At 49.3% G+C, this 24842-nt stretch overlaps 1 protein-coding gene across 4 annotated transcripts in view; it reads left to right on the top strand.

Moving 5' to 3' along the window:
- The window catches only part of LOC144163351 (uncharacterized), a 307376-nt gene that overhangs the window by 247675 nt on the left and 34859 nt on the right, over positions 1-24842 (top strand). The window contains exon 1 of one of the 4 annotated variants that reach the window (XM_077694304.1): positions 4472-4734. The exons of the other annotated variants lie outside the window; for them this stretch is intronic. The gene's annotated coding sequence lies outside the window, so the exon portion shown is untranslated. Of the gene's footprint in view, positions 1-4471; positions 4735-24842 lie in introns of those variants that run through there. 4 annotated transcript variants of the gene reach the window in all.

The raw sequence follows: 24842 nt of genomic DNA, 5'->3' as shown, positions 1-24842 counted from the left end.
GTTAAAGGCCCTCAAGTGATCGAATAAATCTGAGCCCTTCCACTACGGTGCCCCTCGCAGCCCAAGTGCAGTTTCGGCTGGTTAAACCCCCAACATTTGAAAATTTAGGCACACTTGGGCATTCAGCCGAACCCTCGAGACGCTGGTTTAAAGTGCTGAGACCGCCGTAGCACCTGGAATACTTTCGCCACCATGTCGTCGCTTCCCGATGCGTGGCACACCTGCGCAGTTAAACCTTTCCACTTTCGAATGGCCAGAAGCTAGAACGCGGAACACCGATAAAACGGCTGCGCCAATCGGGATGAAAAGAAACGTTGAAATCGTTTGCACCAACAGGCGGAGCAGTGACGGAAGCGACTATTTCACCACGCACCAGTGGCGACCATGGTTAGTACAAGCACTTAACATAGCCGCCCGCGAGGCAGGTAAGACGAGACAACTTTCCGCATCACCGCCGACGTTTGCTTGCACGGGGAGGAAACGAAATGCGCAACTTTTCCGCCCTGTCTTGCAGTCACGGCTAGTGTGTTTTGCAGTGTACTTAACTGGAAGCAGAGGGAGACCTTGCAAGCTTCGCAGTCCGACTCGGGACTTTACGTATTCTGTGCACGTAATTGCTTTCTTTCTGTGTGTATAGCCGCGTGGCTGTCATCGTTGCTTCGCCTGCGGACGGGCTGCTGCAACTTGTCTGCATCACGCCCGCCGACTTGTTCGGGTGGTTTGCGGTCTTGTTGCAGTATCTGCGAATAGTCGTCAACCTGCGGTTGTTGACAGGACGCTGCCAAACCTTGCCTCGCCCTTGGGTCACCGCGACATACCGTATTTACTTACCGCAATATATGTCTCGGCAGCGGAGTACTCGTATCTCTCGGCAGCGGTATGTCTCGGCAGCGGGGTACTCGTGGGAAGCAGATGGCTCGTTACATGGTTTTTGATGTGTGTCATGGGTGAGTGACCGACGAGACGAGGGCGTGAGTGACCGGGGAAGCTTTGAGACGGCGTGTACTTTCGTCTATGTATGTATGTGGCTATGTAGTTGTCATGTTGCGGTTCGCGCTTACAAGCACGCACAACCTCGGACTTCCCGATATATCATCAATTCGACTCGGGACTACGAAAGATTGCCAAGCACATCAAAATGTCAGGACAACGACCCACCACTGGGTCTCGTCGTTATCTGGTACATGAACATCAGCCTGATACTTCTTATGCTCAGAAATTTCGGAAATTTGTTCACCTTTTCAGAAACCCCGTGAGCCGACTTATAACGGCGTGCATTCAGAAAACGTTCGCCATCCATACCAAATTAGCGCGGGGAGTTGCTGGAAATAGCTTCGACAATTGTGTATGTTATTAGTCGTCGGAAGTTGCTGCTTATTAAATTCGCTCGATGACTTATAGTTCTGCGGAACCTGTTGTAAATTCTAACGTTATCTTGCACACAAAGTTAAGTCTTCGTACGAGACTACGGAAATGCTGGACATTGATAGAGTACTAAAAACGTGGCCAGATACCACACCGCCAGTTTCAAAAATTGGCCGCGTATCTGCTTCCTTCGTTGCAAATGTCGACGCAAGACGATAGTCGACTGGCGCCCCTGGAAAGTAAATGCATTCCTTCTCCTTCCCGCTCACCTCTCATGCTGTTCCTCTCCCGTCTCGTTCCTTTCGAGATAACACGCTGCAGGTTTGATCAAGTCAATTTAAATTTACCGAGTTCCACTGCTCCAAGTCTGCTGCCTCGATGCCAGCGCTGCCGTACGGCGGAGACGCGCGTGAATCGAGGCACCTGACTACAACGTTTATAGAAACACGTTTCCCTACACTACGAGCGTTCCAAGCGAAACGCGAAACCTAACCTATCTAGTGGAACCTTCGTTGCTGTTGCCGTTTGATATTTTGGAATTCCGCCACGTAGCGCGAGCAACAGCAGGCGACTGCTTTCTGCAGTTGATGTGTTTTATTTGCTATTGCAAAAAGCTAGCATCTGTAAATTTTAATAAAGGAACACTGCAGATATCACTCATGTATTGATTTCCTTCCTCATATTTGCGTAATGTCTTGTTACTGTGCAACAATGTTGACAAGTATGAACATTAACACCGGACTTAGACGTTTAATTGTGAGTATATAAGACTACTGCGGAGCATTCTGTTTTTCTTTGGTCGGCTGTCTGAATCGAGTGACAGACAGACCAGAATTTTCCCGTTCAAGTAGCCCAAGAAAGACTGTCGTCATTAAAAACCCCAGGTAGCGCAGGTTATTCCAACGTAACGCAACTGTTGACGCTATTTTCTTCGCCCGCGGCCTTGACGGCGTTCGGGAGCCGAGTTCCTCCCCCGTGTCTCTTTTGCGTGCGTCTTCGCGGTCCGTCCGCGAAAGCAGCCCTGTGACGACGGCCGCGCGTCCTCTCCGACTTCGCTGAACATGAAAGGAAAAAATACGTGACGCCGGCTTGGCGTGTATTCCGTGTACCCGGATGTCTACGGTCAGCGGACGGCCGGCTGGAACACGCGCCTTTGTCGGCTACCGCAAGTGCGCGTCCTCTCTATGGACCCTTCATCTCCGCACGTCGTATCTTGTACACCGCCGAGTTCGGGCGGTGAATGGGAAAGCGGCCTAAAGGTTGCGTTTCGTGATATCGTCCCCAGTAATAGCGGGCTACCATCAAAAGACGGCAAACGATGCGGGGAAATAGACATTAAGGCGGAAGACTGACCCCCCCGTCTCCCTTCACTCTTTCTCACAAACCTTTCTTCCAATTCACTGGCCGGCAAGGCCACACGACGAAGCTTTTCTGGTTTATTCGAGGGTACGAACATTTTCCGAAGTAGATCTGAGGGATTTGTGTACGATTGCATTGACATTCATAATCGAGTTTGCTAACGATTTCTTCGGTAATGCGGTTTCTGTATGCGCTGGCCGCTTTCTCGGTGCGTCCTTTGGTTCCGTGGCCTGTCTTTGTTTACTGCAACGGGTTGCCCTATTCCGTGCTCGTGTTACTTAACTTCTGGCCAGTGCGTGGCTTCCAAAGAAGCGTAATATTTTGTTTCGGACGCCTTGCAGTGCTGGGTCTACCTGTTCGTTTACTCAGTTTCTCTCTCTCTCTTCAAAATTCAGCACCCGAGTCGGCAGGCAACACGGACACCGAAGGAAACTAAGACAGGCGCACGCTATCCTCTCGTAGCTTGAATGCTTGCCCCGCTGCTCCCGAAGGTGAGGCGAGTCGAGGTCTTTGCGGTGGGCAAAAGAAACCTCTTCTTCGGGGAACGTAACGCGACAGAATGGAGCTTGCTCTAGCCGAACAGACGTTTCGAAATGCGACAGTATCTACAGGGCCAGTCTTCATTCCGTGTTGTCCGTTCATCCGCAACACGAACATCTCCTAATGGCAGCAGTCTGAAATCTGACAAAGAGCTAGAGAAAGGTGTGTCTCTCAAGAACTGGGATGATCGGTTAGCATGTAGAGTCGCCAAGATGCTACCCTCCTGAAACGGCGAGTATGGGAGGGAGACGCAGGCTGTCTAGAGCAGGGCCGCAAAATGTTTAAGAAAAGCAGCACTCCTCGGATGCGTTGCGTTCCTGGAGTCATAGGGCTACCCAATTTTGGAGGGCTTTACACTCGTGATTCTGGCGATTGCGGACAAAGGACGTCTTTTGGCGTGAGCTGAGGACGGAATTTACCCAGATCTTCGCGTTGGTCGTAAGCGGGGCGAGGACTGTCAGGCTGACCCCAGCTTCCTCAGCGATTTGCGAAGAACAGGATGAATTTCCCCTCATCAGGAGCAGGCTCCAAAAAGCTCTGAGGATAGAGACTAGCATGTCTCCGGAGAGCATTCGAAACGGGACCGGGACCCTGAGGACCGGACCTTGAGATCGAGACCTTGCCCACGGGCACCGGGATTTCGCGGAAAGAGACTTTGCGGATCGGTATTGCGCTAATCGGCATTTTGCGGATCGGGACCTTGAGAACCTGGATTTTTCTGACCACGACCTTGCGTACCGAGATCACGTGGACTGGGGCCATCAACCCAAAAGGAGACGCGGGCGCAATTCCGCGTGCAATGCAACGAGAACCGGCTTCCTAGCGTGTGTGCACTTGCCCAGTCGAACAGCTCATTTTCTTATTTTGTACGATTGTGGATTCACCGGGGGGAAAAAAAACAGCGCCCACATTATTATTTTTTTTTTTTTCTGAAACCGCACCAGAGATCCATCGATCGAGTCCAGCTAGGTCCTCCGTATATACGACCATGGCGGTATTCGGCGATTTCGTGCCTGTTAGCCCAGACTGGAGCACAGCAAGCGCAACAACAAACGTTCGAATCTTCTCCCATCCGAAGTCATCCCCCCTTCCCCCAGCCGCTCTCCTTTCCCGGCACGCAGCGGCCCGGTGCGCGCACGGCCAATGGCAGGGCGCCCCTCTCTCTACGGCGAGGCAGCAAGCAGCAGCAGCAGCAGCGGCGGCAACAGGTCCCGCACTCGTCGAACCTGTTTGCTCCTGGCGTCGGGGGCCGTGGCTGCTGCTGTCGTTTCAGTGGAGTACGTGCACGTTCACTCACCGTTGTCGTGAGCCCTTGCCTCGGCTGGATTGCGGCCCGTCTGCTCTCGTTGTTTGGAATACCCGGCCGGAATTCGCCCAGCTTCTCCGCTCCTCTTCGGATCCCCCAGAGGATGTGGTGACAGCGTCAACAGACACGCACTCTGGATTTGCGCTCTTGAGACCTGCGGAGAGGTAAGCTCTCACTGCTAGTTGGAATTTCGGCGTTCGATAGCCGGAGACCGGTACCCGCGATTCGGAGGCAGGCGAGATGTCGGGGCTGCCCCGAGACAAAGGAAGAAATGCAAAGGAGGAGTGTCGTGAAGGCACAGCCGGGTGAAAGGTAATTCTTTCCGTCGTTGTCTTAGGATAGTAAGGACATTCGATGGTGTGTGCGATGAAATAGCCTTAGGCGGCGGCACAACTGTCTAGATACGCCGGCATTGTCTCTTGGATTCAGGGGGACCAACGTCGGGAAAGGACGTCTGTGAGTATGGATGTCGTTCGACTCCCCCGTCCCTTCTTTGTCTTCGCTTTCGATGAGCACTCCGGCACCGTCCGTGATTTAGGATCCAGTCCATTCGCACGCCGATTGCTTGTCTTTGTGCGCGACTTGCATTAAATAACGATACCGACTACAGAGATGTACCTTGAGTTCATTCACAACGTCAACATAGCTGCGTTGACTGGTTGGATTTGTGTAGCCTAACAGAAGAGCGAGGAAACCTGCGGTGTTGTTTTGCCTCGAACCATACATCCATGTCTTGAACGCTGGCCGCAATGCCGCGGGTATATTTAAGTGCAATGTTTTTCAGAGCGTATACGGCGTCAAGACCTGTGCTCAAATCATGTGCCACACCACTCAGGTTCTTTTTTTTTTTAATTTTTTACACTTTTGGAGCAGACACATACCCCCGAATCAGTCTGAGCTGGTGCAACGTTGATCCGAATTATACGATCGTGACACCCCTTGTCTTGGCGAGAATTTGCAATACAGCCGTCGAACTATGAAAAGCTCTAGCTGGCCGAACATTATCCCACTGTTACATCGGTGAGTGTATGCATAGCCAAGGTCAAACATCCCTGAAGATACACTGCCCGAAAAGCTCGCGTAATACTGTACCTTTATCAGCCATTCGATTTCATAGTCAGCTGCCGAAATTGTAAATGGTCAACATTTAAACCTTGCAGAAATTGCGTCTTCTATGTTCTACGACAGCACTGATTGGAAGCTTAAAGGGAGAGATAGAGCACTTGTCGTACTCGGTACTAAGAACACGAAGAAGCTCATCCAGTGCGTAAAAAAGTAGGCGCACTCCACCATACGACTGGATAGTGCATCCTTAGCCGCGAGTGATGGGGTACTTGCTGTCCAGCCCTCCCTGAAGGGTCAGCTCCGGCTGGTCACCAGGGTCCAGGTGGCGAAGGAAGCATACGAATTCCCGTGAACAGGTAATCACGTCCGTCCGGCGCGGAAGATGCAATGACGGCCTCCCCCCCCAAAAAAAAAACTCCCTCGCCTTTTCTACACTCATTTTAGTGCTAAGAGAGGGTGCCCCTTCAACTCTTCAAAGAATGTGGAAGAGACGCCGATTTTGACACCTGTATCAACTCGGCCGTCGGAGTAACTGGGATTTCTGTTCTTTTAAATGCAACTCCGCTTGACTACTGATCGACTTAAATACGTTTATTCCATGCTAGGGGGACGCCTGTTCTTGTCCGCTTGACGACTTGCCTTGCTCTCTAGTATCAATCAATTCCGGCCATTTACTATGGTATATGGAGAGTCCCGTGGATGATAATTTTTAAATGTGTGAGTGGAGAGACGCGCATCTGGCGAATGCCCAGAAATAAGAGAGTTATAGCAGAGTGAACTATTCGTCCTCAGCACGATTCCAGATAATGCGGGAGCAATCGCTCGCACAGTTGACTTCCCAGACGTGCTCCAGGAATCAACTGCACGTGGAGTGTGATGAATTATCGGCTTCGGTGTTCTTTATGCGCGTGCTCCACCGTTTTGCTGCGCCAAGTATGTGAGTGTTCAGTGAGAACCCAATTAATTTCTGGCATTTGTCCAGTTAGATCCTCTACCGCTGCCCCGTCTTTGATCTACAGCAAGTATGTATCCCGGCCATTGCGCGAGAATGCACATCTGGTGCAACTTTCTAGTTTTTGAATAATGCGACTCGAGTAAACTGCGCACTTGTTGCGGCGTCACACCGATGGTCGGCTGCAAACCGTATACCCCTCGCGTCCACGTTCAGGGTGCGGGGACCACAGTCCTGTTAATTGCAACAGAATTCTTTGCTGAGAGGCGTGCATGAAAGCTTCGACAGTCAGATCGAAAATTCTACGGAAAAAACGCTGACGCTCGGATTCCGCGCCCTTTTTATCTCCCTCTAAATATCTTCTTTCATTGGTGTATGAACTCCGCTTTAGGTGGCTTAATCCGTCTATGGACTTATCTTGATTTGGTGGAGGTCACTGTGCACAAGTAATGGCAGGTCTTTTTATCTCTGCGTCGCTCGCTCATCCCTTTGCACTGGACTAAATAGCGATCGCGGTCGATTTCGCTCTGCTATCAAAGAACGTCACAGAGAGACATTTTTTACACGCGCGCACACAAAAAAATCAACTTAATTGACTTCGTCCTTGCGATAGAACAGTTCTTCAAGGATTTGTGCATTATATATAAAGACAGCGGCATTGAATTGAACGAGATACAGCACGGCCTCTTAAAAACAATCGCGGCCTAGCCACAAATCGGTTTCCAAAGCAGTCGCCTCGAATCCATAACCATCTTGAGATTTGAGACCGGTGAGACTAATCCGTTCCTGTGTCTAAGGGCCGCATATTAGCTCCTTGCTGTTCACTCGAACCTCTGTGCCTGTCAGGCGTATTCTTTAATGTGAATTTACTGTATGCGTTTACTTGTGTCCGTGTTCGAAAGTTGACCTTGCTGCAGGTACGGCGTGAATGATCAATGTCGCCGCCCTAGGCTCGACCAAGCGTGAATAATTGCCGAGAAAAATAATGGTGAATTCGCCGTTCTAATCTTGGTCATATTAGTCAGTGTTCTCTGCTTTGTGAAATGGGCCGCGAAAGAAAAAAAATGAGGGTTGAGCCTGGGGCGCTGGAAAAGGAGTAAACCCCTTTAATTTACCGTGCACGACATTCTCGAACTGCGGTACAAAATGTTTTCTTTTTTTCAATTCGTTTGGATCGCGGACGCAGAAAGCAGATAAATACAAAAAAAGAAAACAACCACAAGAGGCTGACCCCGAAATGAGGCATTTATTCTTTAATTTGACGAGGTTCTGACTTATTGCGTTGCCTTCGGCAATACGAGCCGACGTAGCTGAGCGAATGCCGAGGACCAGATGAAAATCCACAGGACGCACAAAAACCGGTGGGGAGACGAGATAACGGTAATTGGCGGTGGGAAATGGATGAAGTTAATTGACGCTGTTGGAGTTTCTTAAGGAGCGTGGCTTGAGTCCCAGTGTGCAGAGCTAATTGCCTGATGTTGCTGATTCTGGGGTTAACTTCGAATTGGCCTGGAATAAAATAGGAAAAAAGAAATGCTCGTCGAAATAGGACAGTTAACCTGCAAAAGCTTCTCGAATGGTTGTCTACTCTTTCCCTTGAAACCGCTGACGACAGAATCGCTTGGGTCCTATTTATAATCAACAAGTACGAAGCGGAAGGCAAGTATTTTCTGTAGATACTTCGCATCTTCATTGTAAGCAATGCCATCATCATCATCATGATAATCACCACCATCATCATGAGCCGTGGCAGCAGCACCGGCGACCATGTGTACTGTGACGAAAGGAAACGCAGAAAACAACTCAGAATAGAATATATATTCGCGCGGTTATTTTCCGGATGGCATTACTTCTATTGGTCGTCATTGTGCCCGGAAATAGCTCACAAATAGGTAATCGTTACTTGCTATAGCGTCTGAGATCGTGCTCGAACATGGCAGTGAACGATTGGTGACGGAAAGGTGGCTGTCGCTGCCTATCTTCTCCAAATATAACCATTACTGGGTAATGACTACTCCTCGCTAGGACGAGCAGAGTAGCCACCCCTCAAGGAGACGAGCGCAGTCGAACATCGCGGTAAACAATTTCGATAATAGGATCTTTCTATACGTTATTCTCGCGCAATGACGTTGTTGTTTGAGCTAATGACCCGTCGTGGTATCACTTTCACAACAACCATGCTATTGTCCCCTGCTCCTCATTGGCTGTACGAGCTATTTGGGCCCACATGCTGGTAGTAAATAGTAAACACCCGTTATAACAACGTCCTCGAAACACGAAGCATACTTCGTTAAATCGGTACTTGGCTAAAAGTGGCTGTGGTTTGTTCTCCAAGCACGGCAGTTGAGACTGTGAATATTTTTTTTATTTTTTTTTTTTGCGAACGCCAACGGACCATGCCGAAGCCTAAACAGATCTGCTGTCAAATGTTCGAATAAAGCGAGTAAGGGCCTGGGTAAGGGAGTAATAGATTTAATCAATCGGTGTAAAAATGAATGAGAAAGAGAACACATAAAAGTGGGTGGCCTTTTTTTTCAGTCCAGAAAGCCACGCGCTGTTGCCGCTGTTCGGGCCCGTGAGATCAAATGTTCGTGAACTTCTGGCCCCGAGCTGGTCAGTTCGCCCTCCCGCTACTCTGGAATAAAGAAATAATTAGAGCAAAACAGTCTCGTTATAACGAAAATTTAATCAATATATGTAGCCCTCCTACAAGTGCTAAAGTCGTCGCGCGGTTTTGAAAAGGCGATCAAGTGTTGTTTGGACGGGATAATTGACACTCACCGTCGTAGGCTCAATACGGAGTCAGTTACGCAGTCTTTGAACGGGACTAAATAAAAAGTGCATTGGTAACGTGAATAATCGGTCAAAGATTGAGAACAGATTATTTCACCCCCCGCTATGCTGTTTTAAACGGGGGGGGGGGGGGGGGATTTTAAGCTACTTTAAAAAGAAAAGGTCCGTGAAGATAGAATACAACCTATTCAATCTGGACGAGCCCGTTTTTCTTTCCGAGACAAGCTCTTGTATCTGACAAGCGCCATTTGCATTTCTGTCCCGTTAAGTCTTCATCTTAATTTTTGAGTGGCGCCTGTAATTCACTCAGCTCCATTCCAGCCGTGAAAGACGTTTTTGTGACCGAAACAACGCAGGAAATACTGCCCTTTCCATAGTCCGCTACACTTATCCAGTCATGTTTCTTGACGGTGGCCTTGGTCTGCGTCCGCCAATCGGACGTGCAGGTTTTTGTGACGTCATAAAGAAGTCTCCTTAATGTGGCGGTGGGGGAGGGAAGGGAAGGGGGGGGGGGTCGCCACCGCTTCATCAGTTTTCTTTAATATCTTACTACAGTAATACCTCGTTAACTCGAAATTGTAAAAAACGGAAATATTTCGAGATGAGCGGATTTTCGAGATAAGCAAAGTCGCGCGAATTGCCATGAAATATCGAGTTCTTTGCAAAAAAGGTGCTACTACCTACCAGCTCTCCAACAGCAGCTTCTAATCTTACTTTTCATAAACGTTTCAAAGAGAGAAAAAAAAAAACATGCAAGAGACGTTCACCGGCAGGGTTGCTTGACGAAGTTGATATGCCTCTAGGCTCAGACTTCACGTTCGGGGAAAACATCGGCTTTGTGGTGGGCGCGGCTAAACGAGAAAAAAAAAAAAATCCAGGGACTTGGGCGCGGCAGCGTCGCGCGAATCTTGTGGAACGGTCCGCGGCTGCGAATTTTTCGTTCCACTCCCAGTCAAGATTTCGAGATATCCGCAGTTCGGCCCAAAAATACTTCGAAATAAGGGCAACAAATGCATGGGGCGTATAGGAAAGAGTTCGGTGCCGCGGAAAATTTCGACTTGTCCGATTTTTCGAGATATGCGAGTTCGAGTTAACGAGGTATTACTGAAACTTGTTCGAAGTTCGCGATATAATTGGCACTTTTATTGGGACAAAACTGCTTTTAATGACGCCAACTTGTATTTTGTCTCCATCACCCCTTTAAAAGCACTATTACTAAAAAAAACGGCATAAAAAACATTGCCTGCAGGCTCTTAACTACAACCTCTTAAATTAGAAGGTTTTTATGACTCCATTCAGTGCCTCCTATAAGGAACATTCGTAACATCTTGTACTTGAAGTCAGTTTTTAAGACCACTATCTCAGAGCTCGTCGTTGCTCAAAACAGTGGTATTGCGGCCCCTACCTAGGATAAGAACTTCTGGCCGTTTGATAATATTAATCTGGACGTTTATTTTCCCCTCAGCTTTCGCGCACCGAGCCACTCCACAGCGTATACCAGGAAAAAGAAACGCGAGATTGTTACACCTTCTCGGCTTCTCTGACACGCGAGCTTAGTCTCGCCTCAAGAACTTTCCTGCGCGCACACAAAGGTGCGAACGAGAAAGGGAGAGTCGACGTCTCGGCACGCTGTCGCAGAAGCCTTGCTTGAAGCGCGACAAACATCACGACTCCGTGGAAAGCGTACACCACCTCGCACGAAACAAATAACAATACCAAGGAAAAGAAGTAACTGTGGAAGTTTTGCCGCTGTATAGGACGCGAGAAAACGGACCCGAGACAAGCTCTCGTATCTGACAAGCGCCATTTGCATTTCTGTCTCGTTAAGTCTTCATCTTCTTTTTCGAGTGGCGCCTGTTGATTGGAGAAAAGGGAACTAATTTTAGTTGACTCTCCTGCCCGTGGCCGGAAGAGGAAGCTGACACGCGCGAGCTGCAGGTTACATGGGATAAGGCGCGCGGTTGTCTTTTAAAATAGGGTCCCGTCTTTCTTCCGCTTTTCCTTTGTTTTTCAGCTTGCACTTGAAGTTTTAATACTTTTTTACAAGTTACTGCGACTGGTCAAACCGTAGACGAGATGCAAGAGATAAGCGCCTGGAAGGAGCGTTGCCGCTTTTAACCAATTCCTCCGTCTTCGAGGCGCGTGTCGTTATCTTTACTTCCGCGCTGCAGTTTCCGGTTTATTATTAGTCGAAGAATAATCCTCGGACATGCTTTAGGAGTGCGGAAGTAGCCGCGACGTACTCTGACCATTTCTCGTATCCCTGCTCGCGATAGCGAGAAACGTCTGTACGAACACCCGTCTTGCTTTGCAGTGGAGAACAAGGGACGCTGTTTGCGGAAAACTCGCGGAACTTCAACCTGCTCTGTCCTAAGTTGGCGCTAGTTCCGGTGCGTACGGGTCTGTATTACCGTGTTTGTCCGGCTTGCCGAACAAGTAACCACGCCGTAAAAATGAAACCGGGAAAATGGTCCGCCATTATTCGTCCCAGACCTCGTTTATTTTATCTTTTTTTTTTTCTTTTACAGCATTAAGGAAAAGGGCATTCGAAAACCTACACAGTGACAATTGTGTCTTGACTGCATGGGAACGGCCCCATTCGGTTCATGAAAAGACTCTTGTCGGCTCGCTTTCTTCGGAAACCGATGAATCGGCCTAGCTTAATTGTACAGAAGCTAAATAAAAGCGACAATGGCGGCCTTTGCTTTTGATTCATTGCTTGTGTATGCGCTCGTTGGAGTGTTCACGTTCTGTCAGCCTTCCAACATGTAACGCGAAACGTAAACCGCTAAGTGAACAAGACAAGTCCGAGCTTCTCTGCACCAAATTCAGCACCGGCCACGTCAGGTCTTACAGTCTCCGCTCGCGCTGCACACCCCAGCTTCGACTCCGTGTCAGCTCGCCGTGCCGGAAACTACCCGGAGGAGAGAAAAAAAGGAAAGCTCGACACAGCCAGCATAGCGTGTCATGGGGCTACATCGTGGAAAGGGATTCATCCGGCGCCCCTTCCTGTTTCTTCGGGGCGTCCGGGACCTTTGTGCAAGGCTCGGAGGGGCGGAGGCCTCAGCGGGTATATAAGCAAAACCCACAAACACCCGGCAGCCTGGAGAGCACTGCGTCGTCGCCCTCCACGGCGTTCGTGCAGCGCTCGCCCGAAGAGGCGGACCAGCAGTGCCTCGAGGCACGGAGCCCGTGTGCCCCAGACCGCGGTCTCGCCGGAACTGGCAGCTGGCCCCCCGTGAATGACGCGACGTTTCCACCTGTGCGACGCCCTTCCTCCTCCACCTTGTACTCGCCTCTTGCGGTGGGAACGCGTCTGCTCCGGGCCCCGAACCGATCCTCCCTCCCCCTCTCTTCCTCCCAGGTAGGGCGCGTACCTCTGTTTGCTTGGAAGGCATCCGGACATCCGGAGGAGGCTGGAATCCCGTCGCGTGCGTCGCCTGCCCCCAACACAGTTTGGTCCCCCCCTCTCGTCCGTTTTTTCACCACCGGCTGCGTGGCCTTTTGTTTTGCGTTGCGTCGCTGTGTCGTTGAAACAATCCGGTCGCAACAGCTATCTCTCTGTCTCCCTCTCTTTTCTTTCTCTTTTTCATCTTCCTTCCGTCGTCCATGGAGGGCGCTCCGACTATATCGTGATGAGAGGAACGTAGAGGGCCGGCCACCACCACCACCACCGCAACCACAACCACCGCCACTGTGTGCCCGTATGAGGCTTTTGTTTCTCGCTCGCCATCAGTATATGACGGTGTGGCTCGTGAAAGCGCCTTCCCCACTCCCTCTTCCACCTCTCCCCATCCCATTCCCCGGTTGAGGCGGTATGCAGCCGCTGACGGGCGCTTTGGTGCGAGCAGCGAAGCCGACCTTGCTTGCCTTAACGGGGCATGCTCGCCTGACGCACTGAGCGGAGCACGCATTGACGTCTAACCGCGATTGTTGTGTTCTCGACGTGTGTCTGTTTACCGGTCCGCTACTGCGAGCGGTGAAGCACAATGCCGCGATGAGCTGGCTTCGATGCCGGTTTCAACGCAGTCGAGTGCATATAGCGATACTTTTGGTGTTTGATTATTAACGGCGTTAAAGCGCGTGTCATTGCTACGGTAACGCAATGGCACGTCTAACTTTAGGGGGCCGTCGCTGCACCTATACACGTCTTAAGTGTCGCACATTGTAAGCCGCGTCGACGTGTAGCTTAAGTTTACGCAGAGAGGGAGAGAGAGTGGGGAAAATTCGCGCTCATAACGCATCGCCCGTCGTCGTTTGACCAACCACGGACAGTCTCCGTTAAACCCATGTGCCTGTGTATGATGTGTACAGTCAAACTCGATTACGAAACTATGAAGCATAACACACAAATAGCGCGATTCTTTCCATGCGAGTCAAATTAATGCGTGGCTTAGTTAAATTGACAAAGTAGGGAAATGTGGCTTTCCACATACACCGCTAGCGCGCCATTATTGACCTTCATGAACAGTATTCTTCAGTTTTGCGGGTTCTGGTTCATATTTTTGTGTTCGCATTCCCTTTGTTCATGACTGTACATGCTATGTAGACGTGCCGTCGTGTGGAGTTTGTTGGCATAAAAACGACTCTACGGGAGGCGTGGATAGCACGTTCATGAGGTTCATTGCTCGGAGGCACATCAGGTTCAACAGGCGCAAGGTAGAAGCTACAATTGCAGGCTTTGACTGTCGGAAATCTTCAAAATTATGCGGCTTCTTCATTCCGTATTAATCTCTTCAGGTTTTGATTCGATTGATTTTGGGGGTTTAACCCGCCGACGCTACACAGTCGATGAGGCGCGCCGTAGTGTAGGGCTGCGGATTAACTTTAACCACCTGGGGATCTTTAACGTGCGCCGAAATCTCTAACACGGGCGTTTTCGCTGAGATTACTTATTTGTGTGTGCCACAGGAACGGGGTTCAGTTCCCACGCGAATACCAGCCAAGAGTTCTGCGGCAGAGAGCACGGTGCGCTCTCCAGCGCGCCTCGCCCGTCGGGCGTGCGCGGAGAAGGCATCTTGCGGGGAAGGCAGCTCCGTGTTTTGCAAATGACGCTGGACCTGTCGTTGCCGCTCGGACGCTCCGCCAGTTCGCGTCGTTCCCGTGACAAGTGGGCGCTGGCGTATTTGCATGAGCCTCGAAGAACGAGGCCCCTCCGCGAACTGGGCCAACCCGCTCCTGTAAGCGACGTAATAATAATTCAACGGGGAGGCGAAGGAAACGGCCGCGCATAATGTTTCCCTCCGAGCATCGTCTGTATGCGCGCACGTGTGTAGATATTCGTAAAACACGTTGCGCTCGCGAATTGTGTTCAGGGGGTGCCGTGGCCGCCCGAGTAGTGTTACAGTGTAGGGTATGCGCACGTGTTCGAGTTGCGCGTCTCGGGTGATGGCCCAAAGCCGGTCACGCCTGCGCTAAGCTGCCGCTCCCTGTGCTAATCCACGTCCCTGGGCCAGACGTGAGCACGCCGCGTGCAATTCAAATTCGAGGTCAAACGCACGGAAGGAGTAACTGCAGACTTACGCGAGGAATACTAGAGCAAACGGCTGCGGATTTGGCTTGAGCCGCGGCAGTTCGGAGGCGCCTCAAGGTTTGTTTCCCGCGGGTATTTAAACGTGAGGAATTTGCGGACTGTTGGGAGCAGCGTACTGAGGAGTCTTAAAAAAATATGGCCTCATTCACAGCCGTTACTGGACTTGTCAGGGGAGGAATTCCGATTGTGTTTACATGAAGTTAAACGGAGGGAAAACGGGCGTGGAGTATGCGGGCATCAATGTTCGTTACGGACTTGTCCAGACAAACAGCGCGCCTATGTTATAAAGAGTAACAAATTTTAAAATTTCGCCAACAAGACAAAACATTGGCATGGGTTAACTCGACTTCGACAAGGCCTGCATTGAAAATTATAAAAAGAAAGGTCCCATCTACTGTACATGCCTACGCTAACTTTATTCCCACAGGGCCTTTCACACTACTAGGTTATAGAACAAGTTCAATATTAGCAGGCTACCGGAAACGTTTAATATAGCTTGGTAATATGAGCGTTTCCCGGGTTTCCACGATCTCCATCAAACGATTCGACTTGGCTTCCGTCGGATCGACGCCGTTACAACCCAAACTTCCCATTTTATAGCCCGTCGTACGAGAACCAAAATTGTCGTCGTCAGGCCAGGCATGAATAGTCTGCAGATTAATTCTCTGTGTCCGATTAGAGTAAATGGTACTCCAGCGTTCGTCTCGATTTTCCCCTGCGCAGTTCCTTACTTTTGCGTTCACCGTGTTCACGCAGTGTTTTGTTGGTGTTGTAAGGGGGAAAGCTCATCTTTTTTAGGTCAACCGTGCTTTATTAACTTCTAGTTTAAAGATACGCCATTCTCTGGCCAACAGGCTTTCGCGTTGGAATGTTCAGTGGTAGAAAACTGCTGACACGCTTTCAGTACAAAGTGGAGTGCGGAGTGCGCTTAAGGCAGATATAAAGCTGTTAAAGAGCACGAAGGGTGTAGATGATACGTTCGGGGCATGGATTTCACTATCTACGCCATAAGTTTGCATTCAAGAGCTGGTTGTAACAATGCACGTGCTTTGATCTCAAAGTCGTTCCGCTGACTCAGAGGAGCAATGCAAGGTCGCAACATCCGTTAACTCCGCAACTCCACAGCTAGCGTTAAGAAGTCACTGATTAGGGGTTTCCCACAGAAGCCTTTGTGCAAGTCTGGCTTTACCGCAGCACGTTGTGTTACGCACGCATCATTTCGCATGCACGCGGACAAGCCTGTGTCGAGCGCGTGTTTTGCATTTCCTCGAAAACCCGCTCTCGTCCCACGCTGACAGCTTCCTCCGCGTAGAATCTTCCGTCGCCGTCGGCTCGTCCAAGGGGGTAGAAGGAAGAGTTTATCGGCTGCGCGTCCAGCGCGGCGGTCTCCCTCCCAATCGAATATTTTCGACCTTTCCTGATCGCCGGTGGACCGTAACTCGATGGAGTGCGGGCCACGTCGATCGACGGCCTTGCGAAGCGTCCAGTGCTTGCGTTCCGCTACGCGGGCCACAGCGCGGGCACCGCCATGTTACCAGGCCTCCAACGGCCGCGTCGTTGGCCCTGAAATTATTTCGGCGAGAGCCGGAACAGAAGACAGCGCAGATAAGCGCTTCTGAGACGGAAAAAAAAAAAAAGAAATGGACTACTGTGTATAGCGACTCACCATTATTGTGAGAATCAAATGGATGGCATAAAAATCGCCATTGTGGCTTTTGTATATATTCGTTTCTTACTGCTAACGTATCTTTTAAAAAAAATCATGTCTTAGGGAAGAAAATAGAAGGTATTCTACAAACGAAATGAAAAATAACAATGCAGCTTAACCATGACGGCTACCGAAATGGTTTAACGGTCTAAATATTTGAAAACTCATGTATGGCAGGATTCGACTCCAGGACTTTAAATACAAGACACCGAATAATGCCGCACAGGATAGCACCGGCGCGGACGCATACACAAACGACACATGCACGATCCAACCAAAGCCATCTAAAAGTTTTTTAAAGTTTTTTTTTTGACAGAATGTTTGTCTCACAGACGCGGCGGAGTGACAAAAGCATCCATAAACGCGCACGTCTCGCTCCACGGCCAAGTCACGGCAGCTCTTCTGGCACGCTATTCGTCAGTGTTCCCTTATTTAGCGCGTACTCCTCACGTCTCGGCAATAAATATGTCGTGGTCTACCGCGCAACAAAAGCGAAAATGTCCTCACTCGATGACGGATGACTGTACGCGATGCCAGCCCGAATGACGTATCAGACACTCCTCCTCTGACGGCATCTAGCGAATCGACGATGTGTGGGCAACCCTGCTCCGTAGCCAACCCCCGAACGTTGATCGAGTGTTCAGTACCACCAACGCTATGCCAGCAGGGTCAGGTGAACGAACGAGCGTCTAGGAGGTGAAGGCCGCGATGGGAGACAGCTGATCTCCGCGTTCCCTCATACCTGCGCAAGAGGAAAAGCCAGCCAGGCTCCCAGGCGCTTCCACGTCCCCTTTGTTTCTGGTCAGCGCCAAACAATTAGGGGGAGGTCAGTTGGGTGCGGGCGATCGCTTAGGAGGAGGCTGCGCGTCTTCGAGGAAGCTCGTTTCGCTTTCTCCGAACGGCGCCCGCACGCAACGGGCATCCACAAGAACCGCAAGCTCACCCCAGATGGATTCGTGCGCACGTAGCCGCTCTCGCGCGGAATAAATGAAACGTAATGCGGTCTAGCTGCTCCTTCGGCTAAAAATACGCGCCCCGACGTCCCCGTTTTTCCAAGTGACCCTTTGTGCCGAAGCAGACGCGCACGCCTTGTGTGTGCGGGTGGTGGCTGCTCTGCGAGCTTCTGGGCGCGCCCGCCGATCTTCGAGACGTCGTCCGTGGGGTTCGGAAGCGTTCGTCCGGCCACCCATCCCCCTCCAATACGTGCGTGGCCCAGAAACCACGTCGCCGACCGCTGGTGCCTGAGTCCTGGTGGCTGCTTAGCGCACGACCCGACGGGCGATAAGCTGCAGTTGTGGTCGGCGCCGGTCCCCCCCTTCTGCCTTCTTACTTTTCATTCCTTTGTTGTGTGTAGCCAGAGAAAACAAACTCGCGTGCGTCGCTCTTGAGGCTCTGGCTTCGAGGGTATGCGCGCCTTTCCTTCTGCGGACGTGTCTAACGGTTTGGGAAGACCCGATCACGCCTTGTAAAAAACGAACGGCGATGCTCGCCGCCGATACGGAGCCCAGAGGCTGGCGAAACAATCGTTGGAGCTGCCTCGTGGGCCTTTGCAAATAGTAGTCCTGTTTGTGCTCTATCTGATTCGCCCATCTCGGAGGAATAGCGGACTACAAAAGGATTCAGCTCGCGCCTCCGGCCCCTCAACGCTAATTAAAGGGTAGTCGACACTGGTGCGACCGAATGCATACAAAATAGGTGGGAAGGCCACAGCCGAGCGGCCCAGATCGTGCCACCACGGAAAGCTTTCACGAACGGCTGAAGAATTAATGACAGTACCACCAAAGAACACGTCTGTAATTCAAGGCTTCAAAACTTCTTTCTCGGGAAGATTAAACGGTCGACACAACCCGGGGCTTATTCTACAACACATAATTCGCTATATGAACGAACGCATCAAATCCACGCCGAAAGCGATAAGATCTACGACAGTGTCAATATTTACATAGTTGTCAGTGTTTCTAGCTAGAACGTGAACTTGGGCCAGTGTTAGTGACATCTCTAAAACATAAGACTGTGAACATTAATGACAAAACAGGTGCCCGGTGTTTTGTCGTTTCGTTTCTTCTGTCCACGTTGTCATGCAGCTTCGTCCGCGTACCTATTTCTGTTTTAATTCTAGAGGAGGAAATGCCGCGAACGCGCGCACGGCAAGAAGACAACACGAGCGCTGTGTTTGTCTTGTGGTTCTGTAGGTGGCGTTTAATTTTTTTTTAGCCTCAGCAGTGTTTTACTATTTAGTTTTACTATTTCAGTTGGAGTGACACTCTTACTTCTGATTCAAGTCCAGCTTTGTGAGGTCGCAATCTAAGACAATGATTCGCTATTCTAAAGGGCATCTGGGACATTCGACCAAGCTGGGACACTCGTCCATGCGTTAGCCCACCGTTGGGCGCCAATTCGGGGTGGGAGATGCCGTCTCGGTCAGTTGAGGTTAGCGTCGAACTTTTCCCGTAGACCGCGCACTGTGCATACGTAAAGGTTCCTTGGACGGCTGCGCGGGCTGCCGACGCCGTGAGGAAACGATCTCGCGGCGTTGCCGGCTCCCCGGTGAGGTGCCTCGGCGACCGAGCGAGGAGGCACCTTCCTCAGTCGGCGGCGGCTGCGCCAGAGGTCATCGTCGCCACCGTCGGAAGGGAACCGGTTCCTTACCCCCCTCGTCTTCTTTCTATACTGGACTCGCTATGTTGAAAGCCTCCCCGCGCCCGCAGCGGGATCCTGTCGCCGGCACGGCAAGCTGAGGGCCCGGTCTTCGCTTGACTCGCTTGGCTGCTGCCCGTATAGATGTCGAGACGTTGTCCTGCGCCCAGCCGTTCGTATTTGTGGTCCTTGTACCTACGTTTTGTGACAACAGCTTCGCATTCTCGCTAACGCTCGCATTGAAATCGTGTAGCACGCAGTATACTGTGGGCCCAGATCCACAACTGCATGTAGAAATGGCTACGTTACAGTGCTGCGCTCGGTATTTGCAGCGAAGTGGTGGGTAACGCTGTTGCCTAACAAACATGGAAACTCACTTCCAAGAAGATCGCGTGGGCTCTGGAAATACACCACGAGAAACTTATAACTAAACTATAAAACTGGCAGTTGACCTTTAGCTGAGGAAATCGTGATGTGCACGAAATGCCACAATCCACTAAGCAAGAAAGGAAGCGAACGAGTCTGATTTCAAGCCCGTTGCTCGCAAATTTCATCCATTCTTGACCGAGAAACCTTGCGGAAGTGTGTCACGCGGGCAGATGTCTTACTCGGGTGACCCTCGAGAAATGTCTCGCGAGGAATCGGCCGTCCCATTTTTTGCCAAACCCCCTCATATTTGAGCCATGCGTGGCATGTGGACGCAAGCCTGGAAACAGCAACCGCATTTTCTTTTTTCGTTAGTATTCCAAGTTCCGCATAGATATGCAAGCCGTAATGAGCCTTGTTTCCGCCTCCTGGGTCTTACAGTATACCATAAACCTTACAATTAACAGACCAAAAATTGTAAGAAATTTTATCTGTCTCTCAACAATTTACAGCGCAGACACACGAAGGACAAAAAATGAACACAATCCAGCGTGTGCGCTGCGTGGCCTGTGTTTGTACGCGCAAGTTTCCTTAGAGACCTTCTTGGTCTATGGGCGTCTTCAAGCATCCCTTACAAAAATGGTTTCTGAATTTCTGTTGACGTTTCATTGAGTTCTGATTGATTCAACGGAAAATCAACAGAAACTCAATGCTCATTGAGTTTACACATTGAGAACTCAGTGGAATTTTCGTTGTGGCAACGCGCAACAAAATGACTCTTTCGATTCTTGCATAAATGTCCCCGTGTGACTGTAAATACTCTGACACAGATATGCCAGACTGCGCGTATTACCTGTCCATGTTAGTAGGTGTGTGTTAACTTCGTACCATCTTCATTCCGTCTGGCGTAGCAATCCAGCCATCCAGCCCTACTAAACTTGCCAGCTAAATTAACACATGCTCTCCTTTTTACTGTAACAACCTTTTTATTTTACACGTGCCACTATGCATGTTACTTAAGACGGCACCGCCAATAAACCGGCGTACATTTTTGTCTGCATGGTAGTTTCGCATACATCCTGTTCACTTCCGAGCGGCATCCTATCGCGGATCGCGTCGTAGTCAGCTTGGATTAAAATTAAAGAGAGCTTAGCTACACTGCCACCTGCGTTCTATGTGCAACAATGCGAAACAATCGTGCCGGTGATTAGAAACGAGATAAAATCTACGTGTCTGCAGAAGACAGATTGTTTACGTTGAATTTGGCGGTCAAAATTCCCCCCACCGCCTCCGCCGGGTGAAACCTTCACAACTCGGGAGCCTCATAATGCGAAAAGGAAGCGAAACTTGTTTTCGTTCCTCGTGACTGATCGCCGTTTTCGAGGACATTTCGCTTCCACGTTCGTTCCCCACCTGCCATGGGGCCATAGCCGTAGAACCGCTGCGTACCACCAAGAGTCGGGGAGAAATTGACGGCTGCGCCATCCGTGTTGCGTTGCGGTACGAAAATAGAAAATTCAGGGTTAACTCGGAACTGCCTGCTAAAACAGGATGTGGTTGCTGGTGATAAACGAATTCCACTCACTCACTCACTCACTCACTCACTCACTCACTCACTCACTCACTCACTCACTCACTCACTCTATTCTGACGAGTAAACATTGTCCAAAAAAGTGAGTGAGTGAGTGAGTTAGTGGAAGCCATTTAATGAACACTGATGAGATCTTGCAACTTTTGATGGTGTGGAACATCACAGGAAAATAAAAGTGAAACAAAATTCTGTGTGTGTGGGTTGGGGGGGGGGGGGGGGGTAAAGGGTATGACGTTACCGTATATACATAAAAACAAAAAAAAAACATAAAAAAAAGTGAGTGGGGGGGAGCCATTTTATGAACACTGATGAGACCTTGCAACTTCTGATGATCAGGAACTTCACGTGAAAATAAAAACTAAAGAAAAATTGTGTGTGTGTGTGCGTGGGCGGGAGGTGCTAAAGCGTTGGAAATTACCGTACATACATAAAAATACGGTCAACTAGGTCAACGCCATGCATCTCATTTGCCGTGCATTCGTCGTGTATTCGCAATTTCAGCTTACACCAAGTTGATGTAATGCACGAGTGGGTATTTAAGACAGACATTTGGGTTGGTTCGACCGGGGGATCTTCTAATTACCCAGCGAGAGCAAAGAAAAGACGCGCGTACAGGACGGGCGCTCGACAGCGACTGAAACATGCCTTGTTTGCGAAGAACAGGCGGTACTCAAGCCGATTGGAAGGCAATACTAATGACAAAACTGCGAATGTTCCTTACGAATTTAGATGGTACCTAGAAAACGATGTAAAGAAAAGCTATAAGGTTTATTATACGTTACAAATTTTCCTGAACTGGCTCACCCGCTGAACAAGTGAAAATTAACGACCTACCTTTACTCAAAATACGAAGACTTGATTTTCTTTCCCTGTTCGTAGGTGAGAAATTAGCACTCGACCCTTCACTGTTTATATCGCAATTAACAAGAGTTACCCGGCACCGCCAACCCCACGCGCTTACTCCTTACTTTGCGCGAACTAACCTTCTCAAGTTTTTTTTTTTTTTTCCAAGTGATTGGAATGACTTAGTCAGCACAAACGTGCTGTCATAAAGTGGTGTATTACTGTTGAATTGTGTGCACTTGTATCGTCCATTCTTCTTGGACATATTGTCCGCAGCATGTAATAATCAATCAATCAATCAATCAATCAATCAATCAATCAATCAATCAATCAATCACGTTTATTTACGTGCCCAGGAACAGCCAAAGGCCTGAGTGCTGGCGCACGGATAGTTACATAAAAACAAAATACAAGAAACATGTTACAAGGAACAAACAAGCGACCAGACGAACACAAATTGAAGTAGTGAAAATAACAAATAAAACACAGGTGGAGTGAAAGGGGGGCACAGGTAAAAAAGAGACAAAAGACGCCTTTGTGGCTCTGCTTGTCGTAAAGACCGCACAACAAGCAGAGCGACAAAGCTTGACATAATAGGACAAAAACAACGGCAAGAGTATAGAGACAAATGATAAGACGAACAAACCACAGAAAACTGTTTTAAAAATAGGCAACTATCAGTTGGTTAAAAACAGAACCGCGGGGAAACTAAATTACAGCAATCGAGAAAAAATGAATAATAGTAACAATAACAATAATAATAACAACACCCCACCACCAGGAGACCGGTGCCTGAGTCACTTGACGTTAAGACAAAGAGAGGACGACGCTATAGTCGCCTTTGTTGATGGGGCATCTTCTCTACCGTCGCGTCTACGGCGTAGAGCATGCTCTCCTCCGCCGTGTCTGCCGGTCTCCCGTTCACGCGTCTGGAACGCGTACAGCAAACGTCTGCGAGACCGGCTGGGGCCGTGGAGGCACGTTCTCGCAGTAACGTACGCAACGCGCCGGGTCGGCTGCCGCCTGCCAGCTGTGCGCCATGGTGCTTTTGGAGAAGAGAGAACGAAAACAGAGCGATATACGACCCTTGGCGGGTCACCGTCGAATTTATGGCCTTTTCCTGCCGGGAGTCAGGCTCTTCTTTATCGCTTTCCGTAGCCCAACGTGCAAGTAACCACTCTCAGCTCCTGGGAGACTCCGAAGGCAGCGTTAAGCATGGATGCATATATATATATATAATGGTTGACTTATGATTAAGACCCGCCGCGGTGGCTCAGTGGCTAAGACGTTGTGCTGCTGAGCACGAGGTCGCGGGTTCGATTCCCGGCCGCGGCGGCCGCTTTTCTGATGGAGGCGAAAAGCAAAAACGCCCGTGTGTACGAGATTTCGGCGCACAATAAAGATCCCCAGGTGGTCAAAATTAATCCGGAGCCCTCCACTACGGCGCGCCTCATCGCCTGCGTTGCGTCGGCGCGTTAAACCCCTCAATCAAATCAAAATCAATGACTCATGATTAAAAACAAAACAGTGGTTTACTGACATTTCGACTGGAGGACCAGACTCAGATGAAGACTGGTCCTCCAGTCGAAACGTCAGTAAAGCACGGTTTTTGTTTTTAACCGTGAGTGAACCATTCTCTCTAATATTTTTTCTGGCTCCTCGAGAAGTTTGTTCTACTGCCTGTATATATATATATATATATATATATATATATATATATATATATATATATATATATATATATATATATATATATATATATATATATATATATATGTTGAAACGAAAAAAATACTGGTTCGGTTACGGTTCTGGTTCAGGCGAAATCATTTCGTTCCGGTTCAGTTCCGGTTCGACAAAATCACGTACCGAACCGGTTCGAGAGCTTGAACGGGTTCGCGAACCGGTTCGGTGAGTTGAATTATCACTGAAATTAGAAAAAAAAAACATTTAGTAGTTTAAAACGACAGTCAAATCAAAATGCAAACAAACATTCAAAATGCTGCTGTTCCCCAAGGGCAGTGGTGCAGTTTCAAAGCAAACTTAAAACAATTACGAGATATTAAAAAAACAGATGAGTGGCGACGATTTACCACCTACTTTCTCGCCCACACTTTATGTTGTCCTAGCGACTATTCATAAAGCCACCGCCAACAGATATGACGGTTAGATATTGTTCTGCCCTTTCCGTTTTTGTTGAAATCGCAATCGTCGCTTTAAAACCGCCCATCACGCTAACCTTTAAGCCTTAAATTTAGGCCTGTGTACTGGCGCGTTCAAATACCAGCGCTTAATACCAATGGCGCACATTTTTTTTTATATATTTGTAACAAAACAGAAAAATCCTACAACAGGCACATAAATACTACCGATGACTTAGATTATTTGGTCACCCTGAATAATTTTTTAGCTGTTGCCTTATCGAATGTGTTAGCCACACTTTTGTTAAAAGTAAGCTTCAGTTAACGCTCAGTCACTGCATTATTGCTCTGACCACTGCAATTCCTTTTGCGATAGCTATACCGGATGTGTGCATTACGATCAGTATGTCATCGTACCGCCTGACCCCGGCCATCGTTCCGTGTGCTACACTGGGGAATCATATAACAGATTATGCTATTACAAAATGAAAGGGAAATTTGGCGCGCGGAGCATGAGATGGGAATTTTTTGGGTAGACGCTCTTTAATTCGTCCACAGCAGTACCCCCCTCCGATACGAGTAGCAGTATAAGTAATGTAGCGAGTTGGGCAGTTACAACACGTGCACATTCGAAAAAAAGCAG

Source organism: Haemaphysalis longicornis, unplaced genomic scaffold, assembly GCF_048455015.1.
Source record: "Haemaphysalis longicornis isolate Haplotype H1 unplaced genomic scaffold, Haemaphysalis longicornis Haplotype H1 scaffold_12, whole genome shotgun sequence".
Taxonomy (NCBI): domain Eukaryota; kingdom Metazoa; phylum Arthropoda; class Arachnida; order Ixodida; family Ixodidae; genus Haemaphysalis; species Haemaphysalis longicornis.
The sequence above is the reverse complement of the archived record's forward strand: the minus strand, read 5'-3'. Positions and strand labels throughout refer to the sequence as shown.